A 16,740-nucleotide genomic window follows, 5' to 3' on the forward strand; every position below is an offset into this window, starting at 1 on the left:
TATATATTTAATCAACTTTGTTACTTTGCAATCTCGTCGAAGGAACAACTAAACAGTTTTCTCGAGTTCAATTACGTCATTTGCTCTTTTTAACGCTAAAGCAATCAACGCGACCATATTTTGTGGTATAATTTCTCGATTGCGTTTTTACCTATCGATATATTTACCTTTCTTTGTCGTTGTAAGAAATAGTGACGGCATATAAGTGGACATCCTTGTCAATAGGGCCAGTTCGTTCGAATTTTGGACATGGTTAATTCATCCTTCTTCGAACTGTCTTAATATATGTCAGTCTAGTTGGAACTAAGATCTGCTGCATTAACAGTACTTGCCGACTGTCGAGGCACTATATTCTTGGAATTAATGGTCTTGGGAACCGGCGGTTGATATTCATCTGATCAGGTAAGACAGTTTTTCCACTATTTACCATAAACATCAGTTTTCGCGTTTGCGTTTTGCATGATCTCTTCAATTGGACAGCTGCCTGAAAGAGTAAAAACCTGAACAACACAAGAAGGAGAACAATTTGTTGTTTAAATCAGAGCTACTTGATTGGTTGTGCACTGTATGAATGAAATATAGAATTAGGCCGGGTCTATTTGGCAAGCCGCTCGCCGAACAGGCATCTTTTTTTGTCCTGTTTGGAGAGCCGCTTGCCAAACAGCACTAAAAAGCCACCCTGTTCGGCCAGCCGGGCTTGCCAAACAGGTAAAAAATCTACCCTCTTTGGCGAGCTGGAGACTTTACTTTAATATTAATGAGTTCGGCTCTCCATTCAGGACAAGAAAAAGTCGTTGTTTGGTAAGCCGGGCTTGCCAAGTAGTCACTTCCATAGAATTATACTACTACGTGTGGTAGCCCAGTTGTTATCAGTTAATGATAAAGCCGGGGTAGATGTACTGCCGTGTACTTTGTTATCGTGGCTAGCCGTGATACATTGGCCGTGATATCGTTATTTCCATCACCCTTTACGGTTTTTCAAAAGCTCAAAAACTTTCTTACTCTACCGGGGTAGTTTCCCCGACTGTCGTTTACGGAAAAGCGAAAATGACCATGCGTTCACGACTTTTTGTGTATGGTATATCCATGTAATGTCCGTATACGTGACCATGGCAAATCTTACAAATCTCACTTTAAAGATACGGAAAATGAATGATATTATGTTATTTATTTAAAAGACTCTGCTATCACAATGCTATCTTCCGCTACGATGCGATCAGTCAATCCACTCCTTCGTAATCACGTCACAATGCACTGAGAGAAAACCCAATGCCAAATTCATCCGCTTTCTTGATTAACTGAGAAAAAAAATCACGAATCTGGTTGCGTGGGTATTGAACTCTTCGCGTTGCTGAGACAGCTTGTCAAACCATTCACTCGATCGATATTTGTAAATTTCAACAGCATACGTCTTAAGTTTCCCGATCTCATGAACGCTTAGCTTTATGAGGACTGATTCGGAAGCATAAAAAAGAATTTAGTTGGTTTGCGAAGATTGATGTGATCCGAGCTGTATTAAAGCGCGATAGAGCAATGTAAAGCGAAAAGTCGTTCTAGTTCACTGATGCGTGCGACCTTCATCCAGTGTGAGACCCGCCGTTTTATTTTTTGGAAGTGACTACTTGGCAAGCCCGGCTTACCAAACAGCGACTTTTTCTTGTCCTGAATGGAGAGTCGAACTCATTAATATTAAAGTAAAGTCTCCAGCTCGCCAAACAGGGTAGATTTTTTACCTGTTTGGCAAGCCCGGCTGGCCGAAAAGAATGGCTTTTTAGTGCTGTTTGGCAAGCGGCTCTCCAAACAGGACAAAAAAAGATGCCTGTTCGGCGAGCGGCTTGCCAAATAGACCCGGCCTTATTTTGTATATTGAATGATAACATCTTTAACATTGTCTTTTGGACGTATAAACCAACAATCGATGTATATAGTTCAGCGAGATATACCTCTGTTTCCACACAGTTATGTACACCAAGGGCAGGAGAGAAAAACTGCTGGACATTGGGCCCAAACCATTTCCATCCGACCCCGCCACTTCTTACTCCCAGAAAACGAGTTGGGTACGGAATTAATGTGAGAACTATATTGAGTCTACGTTCATCTACACGTAGGCTATTTGAAAGGAATCATGATTCCTGCTTCTTGCTCTCTACAATAACAAGTTCTAGTGAGTAATATCAAAAATACTAAGAATATGACACGTATACCAAGTATATCGCCACGTACCACCAGATCTCGCCGAAGAATAGCAGCACTATTACGGTGAAGCCTCTCTTTCCTGACTGACATGAAGGTAAAATGGACGAATAGAGGGTCCACTTTCGGCACGTTCTCTTCTGACCGGTTTGCTGAACCTATAACTGAGCCACAGACTTGTCGATAAAATGTCAGATCTCTCCACTTCCTTTCAAAAACTCACGTCAATGTCTCTTTATTCGACACGAACATGTAGCTGATATCAACCTTGCATGATTGACATATAATCAGCGTCGGTTAATCTCTGGAATAACACGACTTACCGGTGTCTGGGCAGTCGCCCCTCGAGGAGGTCATCAACCGGTGAATTATTGGAGATTCTGGTGGAATTTTCATTATTTTACCAAGTTTTGTTCCTTTCCAGCGGAGTGTGAACTAACTACATGTTAGAGTTATTCACATTGCGATGGTTGGTCAATCTTTGGGGAGGGGCTCTTGGAAAATTGTATGGAATGGTCGAAGTTTATGTTCTGGACCAGCTTGCTTCTAAAGGTCAAATACGAGGTCGAATTTGATCAGAACCCCAAACCCGCTTCTTCACTGCAACAACTCGTACAATGTCTGTCAAATGCAGTCCAAAGCTTTCGATATCCTGAAGATATACCTGGAATTGATTGGCACATAATCAAAGTTAATCCCAGCACTATCTGACGGTGTTCGTGCCTGAGTAGTCGCTCTTCACGGGGAGGTCAGTAGTTAGTCGAGTGGTGACAGACTGTGTCAGTACCTTCGTGAGCACATCTACGTATTTTGTCACACTTGATCAATATCACGCTCCTTCAGTGTGAGCTTTCGAATGAGACAGGAGCACTCAAATGAAACGTATGGTTGTTATCTTGTCACGCTTCATGCTTTTCTTTAACTTCTAGCGGAGTTATTTTACACCATGCAGGGTTTCCAATGAGATGGGTAAGTATTCATATTGTACTCTTGTTGTCATTGTTACAGGTGTCCTGTTCCAATCAGAAAAAGAGAAACCCACTGCAGGGTGGTCTTTGAAAACGCCTATTGGTGCGCCGAGCAATTGTTTTATAGAATATTATAAACCTTCTTTGGTTCCGAATCTAATTGAGGAATCGGGCGAAGTAATGTGAAAGACAGCTGGTAATTGACAGTCTTTGGTCAAGCTGGATATTAACCGGGGACACTCAATGTCCATCCGGTGTCACCCGGTGTATTCCGGCTGCTGGTTCTTCCCTGCATTGTCCCCCGTTGGAAATATTGTTGTGATGATTACATTTACTGACAGTGTTAGCGTGCTGTGGCCGAGCCAAACCTTTATCCTCTTTCTGACGAACTAAAGCGAATGCCATTGTATTTTCTGATTCGTCTGTCTGGGGAGTTCTCCAATAACAATTATAGTTACCACCAGGTGCAATGAACTCGTCAAGCAAATAGACCCTGAGGGCATTGTACTATAATAATATCTTATGAGAGACAGTCAGCGAAAGTTGGGTGCATCAGATGAGCTTAGGTCTCGATGGTGAAAGCGAAAGTTGGGTGCATCAGAGGAGCTTAGGTCTCGATGGTGTGATTAGCGTACGTTTGCACTAAATATGATTGCGAGTTCACATGCGGCAGTCTAACTAGAGCCAGAGTATTTCAATAAATGATTGCTGTAGCTCTTTCCACTGAATGTAATTTTGCTTGAATCGCAAAGCGCATGCGACATCGCAAAGCAAAAGCTTTTGTTAGTTCGGTTTGCCTGAAGTGAGGCATAAAATAGCAAACCCGTGACACGTTTCGGCTTTGTTATATTACGCTGCTGTGCATATAGATTTTAAGCAGATGAATTCTCAATCCGTCGGTCAACAGCAGACAAAGCTGTGTCTCTAAGAAGCATTCCCTTCATATAGCAAGCTCATTCCTCATCAAGAGACAATCATAAAGGGGAGTGTCTTCATATCCAGATTCTAGAAATGCGTCACGACTGGCTTTCCGACTTATAGACCTAACATTGAAGAATACGAGATATGGCCACTATCTTAAGTTACCAGAAGACGGGTTGGTCTACGCAAGCGTTGTGGAATGGCGTGATGTTTCGTGTGAGTGTCTATTAGAGTTGAAATAGCCATTATTGTAGTGGGACTGGCGCCGCTCGACCGGCGTTAATTAGTCGACACAGAAAGGTTAGCCATCTCACCACAGGTAATCCGGTGGGATGTTCATGTATTGAGGTTCTTCACTGACGTCACATGATGACGTTTCCAGCCTCAACCGAAATCCACCCAATTTTCCATCTTTGTTCGTTTTAAAATGACAATGGTGGGAAAAAACGAGATGCAAGGGGGACGGTGGTTGGTGTGAGGTGACAGGGGGCATCCTGGACTAACATACCATACCAGTCGCTACAATGAACAACTCGAATTTTTAGTTCCAGCCTCACCCGAAATTCACCCCATTTTCCATCTTTGTAGCGACTGGTATGGCATGTATAGGAGAGACCCTATTTGCGAATTCGTGAAACTTGATCTTAAAAGCTATGGGCTAAATTATCGATCTTTTTGTAACTTTAGGTACCTAGTCTGGTCTGACTTCATTTTGACTAACTCGGCCTCTGAGATTGCAAATTCTCCTTAACAGGCTCTAAGGAACTGCGCCCGTCTTATCACAGTCTTTCCAAAGTCTGTGGCTTTATTAAAGTGGGGTTCAGACAGTCTGACCCTTGACATCCCTAGGTTGAGACCAATATTACAAAGTCTGCAGAACTTATCATACCTTTCTTTAGTGTCTGCAGCCGACATTGGGGATGTCGTTGAATTAAAAAACACAAAATCTCTTAGGGACAAACATCAACCTTAACCAGACACGATATCTGCCAAGAAATCTCTGGAGAAAACACATGCACTTTGAAAAATCTATGATGGCACTTGAGGCAACATGGGTATCAGGTGTTCACAAATTTATTGTTCTTAACTTGTTTAAGTGAGAAGCCCGACTATAGAAATATTGACGTATCCTCGAGGGTTTCTCTAACCTGGCTCCGACAAGAAATCCGCCGTGATATCTCAGTCCAACCTTACAAAGTAGAAACTAAGGATGAAAACATCATCTCCTGCTATGAAGTTTAAACAGGATATTTCAATGATATAATTATCTAAAGTCAAGTAAACCAACACGATCTGTTGAACTGCTCGCTAAAGGCTCGTTCCATCGATAGATTTTTTTGTTGTTGTTTTTTTTTTTTTTTTTTTTGTTAAGCGCCTTTGAACGGCCCAATATAGGACTGATAAGGGCGCTATATAAATGTGATACAGATAGATAGATAGATGCTACAAAGTAGAAACCAAGCATGAAAACAGCATCTCCTGCTACGAAGTTTAAACAGGATATTTCAAGGATATAATCTAAGGTCAGGTAAACCAACACTGTTGAACTGTTCGCTAAGGGTTCGTTCCATCGATTTTTTTTTCTTTTTTTTTTTTTTTTGTTAAGCGCCTTTGAACGGCCCAATATAGGACTGATAAGGGCGCTATATAAATGTGATACATAGATAGATAGATAGATGCCATACGAACACCGAATTGACTATATTTACGTCAAAACATGACATTTCCATTACTGTAATTTCATTGGTTCTGTTTTGCTATACGTGCGAGAAGTCACATCCTTTTGAATTTTGGGCGGCTTTATGTCGTCCAAGCTTGTAACATAAGAAACGTGAGCAGCACACTGGTGATTATGTCCAAGGTCGTATCGATATATCCTATAATCTAGTAAAAACTGCTTAGCAGTTTGATGATGTTTGCAAGGGACGAAAATCACGCATTTGGCCTCCCGGCAATGCAGTGGTCTAAGAATAATATCACATTCCATTCACGATATTACCTGGCCAGGATACGCTGCCGCGGGGCTGAGATTTCCATTATAATGTACAGAGATGAAATGAAGTTTGGTCTTTGTGATTCTCTGCAGTAGGTTATCAGACTGCATACCATCTGCAGTGCGAACGATTCCACACGTTCTAGTCTGTGTAAAGTCGTAATTCGCCAAATGAAATCGTGAAAATGTTATTTTTCAGAAATATTCGTGAACCGCATTATCGATACCGGTAGGAGCGAAAATTTAGCGATTTTCAGTTGTCACATTCAGAAGCAACTTCATAGTATGAGAATTCCGCACTCTCCGCATTTGTAATTTTCAGGGATTAAAAAATACCCCCTAAATGATACAACCTTACTGCAATCCGCAGGAGAATTTAAAAATAGAAAAAGGAAGGTTAGGTAAAAAAGGAATCCTTTGTGGAGAAAGAGTGCTATTATCATTTTGTAAGTTTCAGTTTTTACCTCGGAAGAGAACATGATGCAACAAGAATAAAAAAGTTATTCATCTTTGATATAACAAAAGCCACTTACCTATCTAAACCAGAACGTTAGACAAATAAAAGGCAAGCTTCCTTTGTTAAATCTGATAGTTTGCCTTGAAGAATGTTCTATTCATAGTGGACGTGCCGTATAAGGCAAAGATATCTTACCAATGACATAATCGCACTCGTCCAGCAACCTGTACATTTTATTATTCCTTTGCCCGAAACTGCCTTGCCTTGGAGCCATGATCTAGGAAATACGGTCATGAACGGCAATCTGCGTTCACAAACTCCTCCAGTGTGCGTCACATGTACACAAACTCCTCCAGTGTGCGTCACATGTACACAAACTCCTCCAGTGTGCGTCACATCTCCAAAAGCCTTTAAGTTACAATGGTGTTCTTTTAATATCTGGCATGTCTAAATGAGTTACGAAAATTTACTTTGTGAAACACGAATTCATTTTCTGCCGAAGGCAAAAAAATGTTTATATCAGAATGGGATTTGTTTTTCATCATTCGTACTAGGAGGAATAAAGCTTGAATTTAGAAATGGATGTAACCTGTCCCCGATGATGATTAGATAAGTTTTTAACCATCACAACAACGGACACGTTTATTTACATGTCGTGAATTGACAAATATTGGACATTATCGATAAACCTACAACTTCACCCGGATACAATTTGTTGCATTTTTTCATATCTGATCATCAACTTTTCCCCGTGCGATATTTTTTTCTTACTTCTGTACAACGGAACAAGACTTCCGGATAGAAGCAGCGCTTGTTTTTTAAACATGGCCAATTTATTCACGCGTGTGCTCTTTTCTTGTCAGGCGTTTCCTGGTGGTGGATTAATTAACCTTTGGGCATACTGGGTGTCGTCGCTGAATGCCAATGCCAACTAATTGCCCATTGTTGATTCATAAAGCGTGAATTAGATGCAACGGCCGGATTTTGTGACAAAACGGCAAAGGTCTCGGAGCATCCCAAAATGGTCGCACAAACACCTTACGATACACCAGCAGAGGAAATAGCAAATTAGGGCCAGTTCTGACGAAATCACATTGATGTCAAGCCTCTTTACGTATGAATTGCTTATTGTTTCTTTGAGTTTGGCTTTCTTTCTCCTGTATTTAGTTGTAAAGCATGTATCCGCAGGGAACAAAGGCTTTTTTAGTGATCTGCCGGTAACTGAAACCTGTATATAGCTTCTTCCAACTTGATATGACGTCGTCCTGGCCCATATGCCACTGCTAATCTGATGCACCTTTCGTTGTCCTTCTTCATCTGAAGATTATTGCTACCATTATTTTCTTCGGACCGCTGTCTAACATAAACTAATCAAACGGCATCGCCAAACTGGCCATGACTGAGCGACAGGCGCAGCGAGATTTGATCGATTCTCATCACAAAAACATAGTGTCTGCAAAAGTAACAATATGCTTCGACTATATTGCTCATGAGTGCACGACGGTACTGGCCTGAAGGGACTGTGCCGTCCCTGACACATGATAAAGTCCACTTACGATTCTTTGCGGCAGATTTCCATGACCGCTGTGCCTTTTTTTGTGTCAAAAGCTAGCGTGGGTATATTGGAAGGTGATGGAAGCATGCAAAAACGTCAAGATTTCTTGTGATTCTCTATTTTGTTTTGATGGTTGTGACAGTTCTTTTAAGATGTCGTGATCAGATCAGTTTTGGGGATTTTAAAGAATATGGGGCCCAATGGATCATTATTTTGAACGAAAGACTTGGGTTTTTTGCTGACTTATTTGCCAATTTGCGTGGTTAATGCAAATTTGTAAAAATATTTTTTAACTGACCACCAAGTTAACAAATTGAATCTGTTAACACAGTGTATGGATGGACGGGGCCTTAAAAGTGGTTGTGTGGTTACATCAGTTTCTATCACTGGTCTTACAATATAGCTCCCCCCCCCCTCTCACTATTGTTTCGATTAATTTGAAAATAATAGCTAAATGTCCTTCACACGCCCGGAGTATGAGGCACTGTTCAATATTGGAAAGACACACTGATAAGCAGTGATCACTCGTCTATTCAATATCTTCCAACCCTGCCGATCAGATATGCACTTTATTGGCTCTCGAATACGTCCAGCTATCTCATATTGAACGGTCTATTCAGGGGCGACTTTGCTGGTCAAGTACGGCAGACATCCAAAATATGGGACGTACAGTTTGAGTAAGTATGATCAGGGTTTTTCAATGAGACTCGGGTAGAATTATTGAATGGTAAGCTCGTTAGAGGAGCTGTTTACAGGGTTTCTGCCAGCGGAGGACGGCGTAAAAGCCACCTCCTCCTAGGTAGGAAGAAACGGTATATGTAACCACTTCTGTCAGCTTTTAACCCTGGCCGCGTAAAACGGGGCTTTCATCTACAGTACATTGATATTACATGTACTTAGCCAATGTTAAGTGAGCTGTCATGCGTACGTATGGAGTGCCCTGTATGTCGTCCGCAACTCACGTTGAGCGCGATATTCCAACACTCTTAGAAGTGCTCATCAAAAAAGTCACGATCTTTCTAAGAAAGGTGCACTGCTTGAAATAAAAGGTGACTTGCTGATACTTATTCCACGTATTGATTGCCGTCAGTGGTATTTATTCTATGAAAAAGCGAGAAGCCAATAGCACGACGTGATGTTCAGTTCGCTTTTTGTGATTGCAACTTCGAGCTGAGACGTGTTTCTTTATCCTTCAACGGAACATTTATCAGGTCATTTTGTTCGATTGATGTGGCCATTGTTCACTCATATCGTATGAAAGGATGGGAAAGTCAGGCGTCAATATGAGACGTAAATACTCGATAGCGTTCGCAGCAGGTCCTTAGATTCTTACGCAGAACACATATGTCATTCTCTTGTGATTTGCGTGTCACTTTCTTACGTTAAGATGACGTTTCAGCGGCTCCGACAAAGGCCGGTGAATTACCTCCTAGACCCTGGGGAAACTGTGTTTTTGTATTCGCGTGTCTGACTGTATATCAGACGGAGTCTTGTGTTTTCTTCACGTCTTATCAGAGTCGTTCAAATAATGCAAGAATCGATTCAAACCTACGACGTAACAATGAGCTTGACTGACATATATATTGTAACATACTTTTCGTGATTGAAGCTTATGAACAAGGTAAAAACTTGCTCATACTACACAACTAAGATCAAAATCAAAGCCGTAATGGTACAGGTAACAAAAGAGCTCTGACGTCATTCAGATTAGTGAAAAGGTTACTAGCTGTCTAAGGATATAGACTGGTTGAGAAATTTCTGGACCATTTTTTCTTTCACTATAAGAATATGTTTGTCATACCAAGTCTTGCCTATGAGAATTAGAAAAAAATCATTTCGACCACCAAAGCTTTTTTTGTTAGTAAGCATAGCTGAGCTATTTTGTGCCGCTATACTTTGGTGCCAGAGGGGAGGAGTACTGGTCTATTGAGTAAACACATGGATGATATGGACTCTCTTTTGATCTCGTATTCAAATATTGGTCGTCGGCAAACACGGGAGCAACCATCAACCATGAAAGACACCCAGAATCTTATGAATTGATCTGAGGTGGCATCTGGGTTAGGCTATTGCAAATTGGTCGAAGATAACACGTCGATTTTGCTCCATGCAATGCGGTACACAGTTGATTCCTTCGTCTTGTTCGCGAATTTTTTCGCCCTGTCCTCGCCGAAAACATCTTCGACTTTTTTCCCCGCTTGTTGCCTCTCGTCACAACATCGTTGTGGTGTAAATTTCAATTATAAAACTTGATGTTCTTCTTACAGCTGCCTTTTCTCACCATTGTGCCAGAGGGCTTTTTCATTGATTGGGGGTTTGGGGTGTAAAAACTTGACTGTAAACAATATAGACGGAGGGAGGTCGTTTCAAATTGTACACTTCAAAAACGGTACTTCTCTGTAATCCACTTGCCTATGATGATTATGCCCGTCCAGCACTCTCCCATATTATTGACTGAATATGGTTTCTTTACGAAAGGACTGCCACTAAGTTGTCATTTGATTTGTGTGATAGTCTCCTTGGACGTATCCGAAGCATCCGGTAAGTTCTGCTTGGGATTGGATTCTCGTGGGAGATAAGACGCTGAGGTTCACATTGCCAACAGAATCCCATCTCGTTGCAAATCCCACAATCCCACAAAAACCAAGATGAGGTTTCCGTTATTGCAGAGAGGATTTCTGGCTCTCGGCTTGCCGACCGTAGACGGGAAACAATTAGATACCGCTACAGATGGGCTTTATAACTCTTAGAAATTAGCTTTATTTCCCTGTCCAATTCACTCGGATAATCTGGCAAGGCGAGACGGCCTTGTGCTGTACAGGGTGTATCATAAAAAAGGTAATCCCAGTAAAACGGGTTGATAGTTTTAAAACGTTTGTCATTGCAGCACAGTAAAGTAGCAGCTACATAAATCCATCGAAGTCTCACATAGGGAGGGCATCGTAGTGGGATCTTCTGACCATCTCTGTGTTGTTGTAACCTCTTGGATTCTGCTTGGCTTCGATAACAGTGAGTGACAAGAAACCATGGGGTTCTACTGTTTGGGTATCTATTGTAGCACTTGGGGATGATGTATAACCAGATGATACCGATCGCTTGAGCCCGCAGCACACTAGCCGATAAGTTTGGCGACAAGAAACGTTCGGCTGACGCCTCTCGACGCCGAAGTTGGCGGCCAGTGGATCCCGGTCAGAGCACCTGCCCAGAATCGGCGTCCAGTAGCGTCTTTTCCGCAACTTTAGGCTGCCATTTTGAAATTATGTGACATCAAGACGCATACTGATTGGCCATAGCCTCGCCGCCGACGCCAATTTAGGCGGCAATCCGTAGCACACCTGGCTTCTTCTTGCGTTCAAACGCGGCGACACGCGTCAAAAATCAAACATGATAGATATTGGCGTTTAGTTGCGGCAAGTGGCGGCAAGTCGCGTTCGCCGACGCCGTTCGTAGCACTGAGACTAGGGATTTTTCAGGCGTTCAGGACTCTTGCGGCAAAAAACGCCTGTGAACGCCGAAGTTGGCGGCTAGTGTGCTACGGGCTTCATGTCGGTCGAACCATCGCAAAAATAAAAAATAGCGGCCATGACAAGCAAAGGTGAATGCGGCTGGCAACTTATATTACCGATTGTATTCGAATCTAACCCCATTCACACCCTCAGTACAGCGTATATTTTAATTCACCAAGCCCAGACTTCTTAATCAATTTCACCGTATTAGCGAGTGAAATTACATGTATTCTTATCCGAATTCTACAAAGAAAATTCAATTGAATAATTCTATAATTACGGACCCTTCACTGATTCCCGTTATCAAATTTGACATGCATTGTGAGGTATTTGAATAGTTCCGTCAAGAACCTGTCTAAACCATATAGGAATTCCTTAGGGAAATCGTAGTGCATTTTGTTTCGCTCATTGCGAGACTGATGAGGCAGCGCCTGTCGTTGACAAGCTCTTTACAGTCGATTTATCGGGCCGCACTCCAGAGAGAAATGACCGTCTTGTCCATATGCTCACCCATGTTTGTCCACGAGGGTTTGACGTATGAAAGCAGAAAAGGAGTTCCTTGAAGGGTGCACCTGAACACTGGCAACACGGAAACTTTTTCCCCAGGGGTCAAAGGGCTGCCTTATCTAAATATAAAAGCCGTATGATAAGTTCTTGTCAATATACATCAGAAGGGGCAAACGAGGTCCTTGTCTAATCAGTCATGAAGGATAGAGATAATACATGTACTTGGAAAGTAATTACAATAAAGGCCGGGTCTATTTGGCAAGCCGCTCGCCGAACAGGCATCTTTTTTTGTCCTGTTTGGAAAGCCGCTTGCCAAACAGCACTAAAAAGCCACCCTGTTCGGCCAGCCGGGCTTGCCAAACAGGTAAAAAATCTACCCTGTTTGGCGAGCTGGAGACTTTACTTTAATATTAATGAGTTCGGCTCTCCATTCAGGACAAGAAAAAGTCGCTGTTTGGTAAGCCGGTGTAACGTTTTTGAGTGTTTCCCCTCATTGTTTGGGAACGCTCAAAAATAGATTGACGAGTTTTTCTGTGTATCCCCCCTATTGAAAAGTCATGGTCTCTCTAGCTGCCTATTGTTTGGAAACACTGAAACATGGGGAACAACCACAGATGTTACACCGGGCTTGCCAAGTAGTCACTTCCAAAAATAAATGATAAATACAACAGGCCTCTGTGCAGTACCTTTTCACTTGCCAAATCTAAAATTTGACATTTTCCTCCAAAACACACTGACTTTCGTCTTATTGTGTTTAAAAATATAGAGAGAAACTCAATGACAATATACATGTAATTAACATCAAATATAGATCAATCTATACTTGGAATCTATTCTTGGTACTTATATTAAGTGATGCACCAGCCTTGCTCTTTCAGTAGGTCTATAATTACGAAATGACGCTGGGAACTTTGTCAGGCTGATGTTTCGTCGACGACTATACATGTACAGATACGCCGGGTATAAACAGAAACAGCCACCTGACATATAGTCAAGTCGCGTGTGACACAAACCCATACTTTAACACGAATGTGATGTTTGTGCTAATTTCCGGCCCGCCCGGTTATCTTTTTCTGACATGGCAGGTTTGAATGGCGATAGAATGTCTCTTGAGGTCAGTTCACCAGCAGGCAATTATATCCGTGGTGAAGCATTCCTACTCAAAATTTTGAAAATCATCGATTTCTACATACCTTGTGCTGTGTTATCGCTGGGTTTTATAGGAAATATGATAATTCTTATCATAATGACGAGACGACTGAGAAGGCACCGAACTGTCGTGATGTCTTACCATTTCAGAGCTTTGGCCTTAGGTGATATTGGCGCTTTAACCCTTGCTTTTGGCCAAAGGTTACTACTGAACAATTTGCCCAATGTCTTGGATGACTTTCTATGTAAAGAACTTAACTACAGCATATTCGTGTTCATAGGAGTATCTGTTTGGAATGTTGTCATCATCTCCATTGAGCGGTTTGTGGCAGTGTGCTTTCCGTTTAAAGCCGCTGCGTGGTGCACAGTCAAGAAAGCCAGACTTTGCTATGTGTTCAACATTTGTTTTCATCTTGCATTCAACTCCGTGAAGCTATGGAAATATTACCAGGAACCAACAGAACCGGGATTTTACGAAGTTTGCGTTAACCCTCCCGAGTTCCCACGATGGTTGGAGGATTTCTTTTCGATATTTTATTACGTCACTGTCAACTACGTACCCCCGATCATAGTTCTCATTCTTAATGTATCCATTTTGGTGAAATTCAAAAGACATGGTGAAGAATTGAAAACTATGGGGGAAGAGGGTTGCAAACCGAAAAATGAAGGCCATGAACGCCATCTAACGGTGATGATGATGGTAGTAGCATTCACGTTTATCTTTTGCCTCGGTTGTTATCCACTTTCTGAAATTCTTTGGTTATATTTAATACCAGACACTGCAGCCGCCTATCCAACAATACGGGCTCTAAGCGCTTTAATTTTCCATTTCTTCATAACTCTAAATCCCTGTCTGAATTTCTTCTTGTATTTACTGGTCAGCACGTCATTTAGAAAAGACTTCGTACGCCTATTTACATGTAACCTTTAACGTCGCGTATGTTGATTCGAGAACTTTGGTCCTCAGTCCAGCCTCAGCTCATAACTTCTTCTTGATATGTTCGAGAGGCCAGGATGTCGGCGCGGAGTTCCAAATTACTCTGACAAGTGGACATAGACTCCAATCTCCCAATCATAGGACTCCGCCTTTTTTGCTCATTAAATCGGAAGACACCAATCGGAAGAGGCAAAATGTACGCCAGTACCTATCCAACACAATTGTGATTATTTTGGCTTGCGTCATGATAGCTAGCCAGTCAGGAGCAGAGTCAGTAAACTGTGCTAGTATCACTAAGCAACCGTTACCAATAGCGAGGCTTGGAGATTGCGCAGTCGCGTAACTACATCGTTTCGTGACTGCCAACACACGCGGCCATTTTGAATCCGCTACTCCACGATTCGTAGAGCAGACACCTGGTGCGTGAAGATACTGCCGTGACGGGCACAGTCCATTGACATGCAGATTCAATATCATCACCCTGATGACAAGCAAACGAGCGCGCCATAATAGTGACAAGGTCGCGCAGGTGGCAAAGTGATTAGCCGAAATAGTTCCAAGTAATCGTATATTTCCATAGTTGTACAGATTTTTCTCAACATATCGTATGTATATACCTCGGTGATATAAAAGATTATCTTTGCAGTTCATTTAACGTTTAAATGACCTTTTTTAAAAAGTTTTTCAAAATCGAGGTCAGCAGGGTCAGACACAATCATTTATTGTTTTGAAAGACTCCGGCAGGGTCAAAAGAAATAGTTGTTGGCCCCGATGATGTCAGCAACATGGCGAATTTCCGCCCCACCCGTGAGATTTGCTCTCGTCACGTCATGAGCACATTGAACTGCTAGTGAACCGTGCTCAATATGTACCGGCTACCGCTCTCTCTATCATCAACGACGATATATGTCGTGCGAGGTCGTTTCAATGAAAAAGACGCACGCCACTGCCGTACCCGTACCTGAGAAAACTTGCCGTTTTAGGCAGATTTGCGATGTTTGAAACAATACATCTACCTCATAATTCATGTACTCGAACGCCCGGAATCAGTATGTGCTGGAGTTTGAAAAGTTTGGGTGCGGGGTGTGATAATGATGATAATGAAAATGTTTCTGTACATGGATGATTAGATAACAAGACAACGAAGAAGAAAAAAAGAAAAAAAAATTCGGCAGATTCACCGGGGGTCGAACCCGTGACCAGCCGATCCACAGTCAAACACCTTCAGTGCTGAACCGTCAAGGCGTTCATGTTGAAATGGAGATTTTATTCGCCTCTTATATGCGGTATGCAAACGAGCGCGCCACAATAGTGACAAGGTCGCGCAGGTGGCAAAGTGATTAGCCGAAATAGTTCCAAGTAATCGTATATTTCCATAGTTGTACAGATTTTTCTCAACATATCGTATGTATATACCTCAGTGATATAAAAGATTATCTTTGCAGTTGATTTAACATTTGAATGACCTTTTTAAAAAGTTTTTCAAAATCGAGGTCAGCAGGGTCAGACACAATCATTCATTGTTTTGAAAGACTCCGGCAGGGTCAAAAGAAATAGTTGTTGGCGCCGATGATGTCAGCAATATGGCGAATTTCCGCCCCACCCGTGAGATTTGCTCTCGTCACGTCATGAGCACATTGAACTGCTAGTGAACCGTGCTCAATATGTACCGGCTACCGCTCTCTCTATCATCAACGACGATATATGTCGGTGCCGGCCGTGCGAGGTCGTTTCAATGAAAAAGACGCACGCCACTGCCGTACCCGTACCTGAGAAAACTTGCCGTTTTAGGCAGATTTGCGATGTTTGAAACAATACATCTACCTCATAATTCATGTACTCGAACGCCCGGAATCAGTATGTGCTGGAGTTTGAAAAGTTTGGGTGCGGGGTATGATAATAATGATAATGAAAATGTTTACATCTGTACATGGATGATTAGATAACAAGACAAGGAAGAAGAAAAAAAGAAAAAAAATTCGCCATCACCGGGGGTCGAACCCGTGACCTGCCGATCCACAGTCAAACACCTTCAGCGCTGAACCGTCAAGGCTTTCATGTTGAAATGGAGATTTTATTCGCTTCTTATATGCGGTTTGCAGTGTAAACATACTACATGTACATGTATGTTGGCTTCAACGAGACTTTTAAACCAAAATACACCAAACAAGCCCAGTAATGCGGTTTTGCTTTTTCAAAGCTTTGCGAGGACAAGAGACTCAACAATACCACCGGATATCGCTTTACTGAAAAAAGCACTACTGCTTGCCTGCTTGTTAACGGTAAGACCTGACACGCACGCAAGATAGAAAGTAATCAAAAGGTTCATTTAATAAGGACTTGACGTGGAATGGAAGTCTTCTTATAGCGAACGACGATGTAGCGTGATTTGGACAAAGATCCCCAAGGAGCCAACTGATGAACTCAACGCCATGATTTCTTCATCGACAAAAAGCGCTGCGCCATAGTTACACTCGCATTTTTCCCGATTCACACGGCCGGACAAACGCCAGTTGGAGAGACCATGACTTTTCAATAGGGATATACATGTACA

General features: G+C 42.2%; 1 protein-coding gene across 1 annotated transcript in view; it reads left to right on the plus strand.

Moving 5' to 3' along the window:
• Positions 1 to 236: 236 nt before the first annotated feature.
• LOC135489058 (probable G-protein coupled receptor No18) overlaps positions 237 to 16,740 on the plus strand; it is a 167,538-nt gene continuing 151,034 nt past the window's right edge. The window contains exon 1 of the mRNA XM_064774160.1: positions 237 to 402. The gene's annotated coding sequence lies outside the window, so the exon portion shown is untranslated. The remainder of the gene's footprint in view (positions 403 to 16,740) is intronic.

The sequence above is a fragment of the Lineus longissimus genome, chromosome 6 (genome assembly GCF_910592395.1).
Source record: "Lineus longissimus chromosome 6, tnLinLong1.2, whole genome shotgun sequence".
In the NCBI taxonomy this organism is placed as follows: domain Eukaryota; kingdom Metazoa; phylum Nemertea; class Pilidiophora; order Heteronemertea; family Lineidae; genus Lineus; species Lineus longissimus.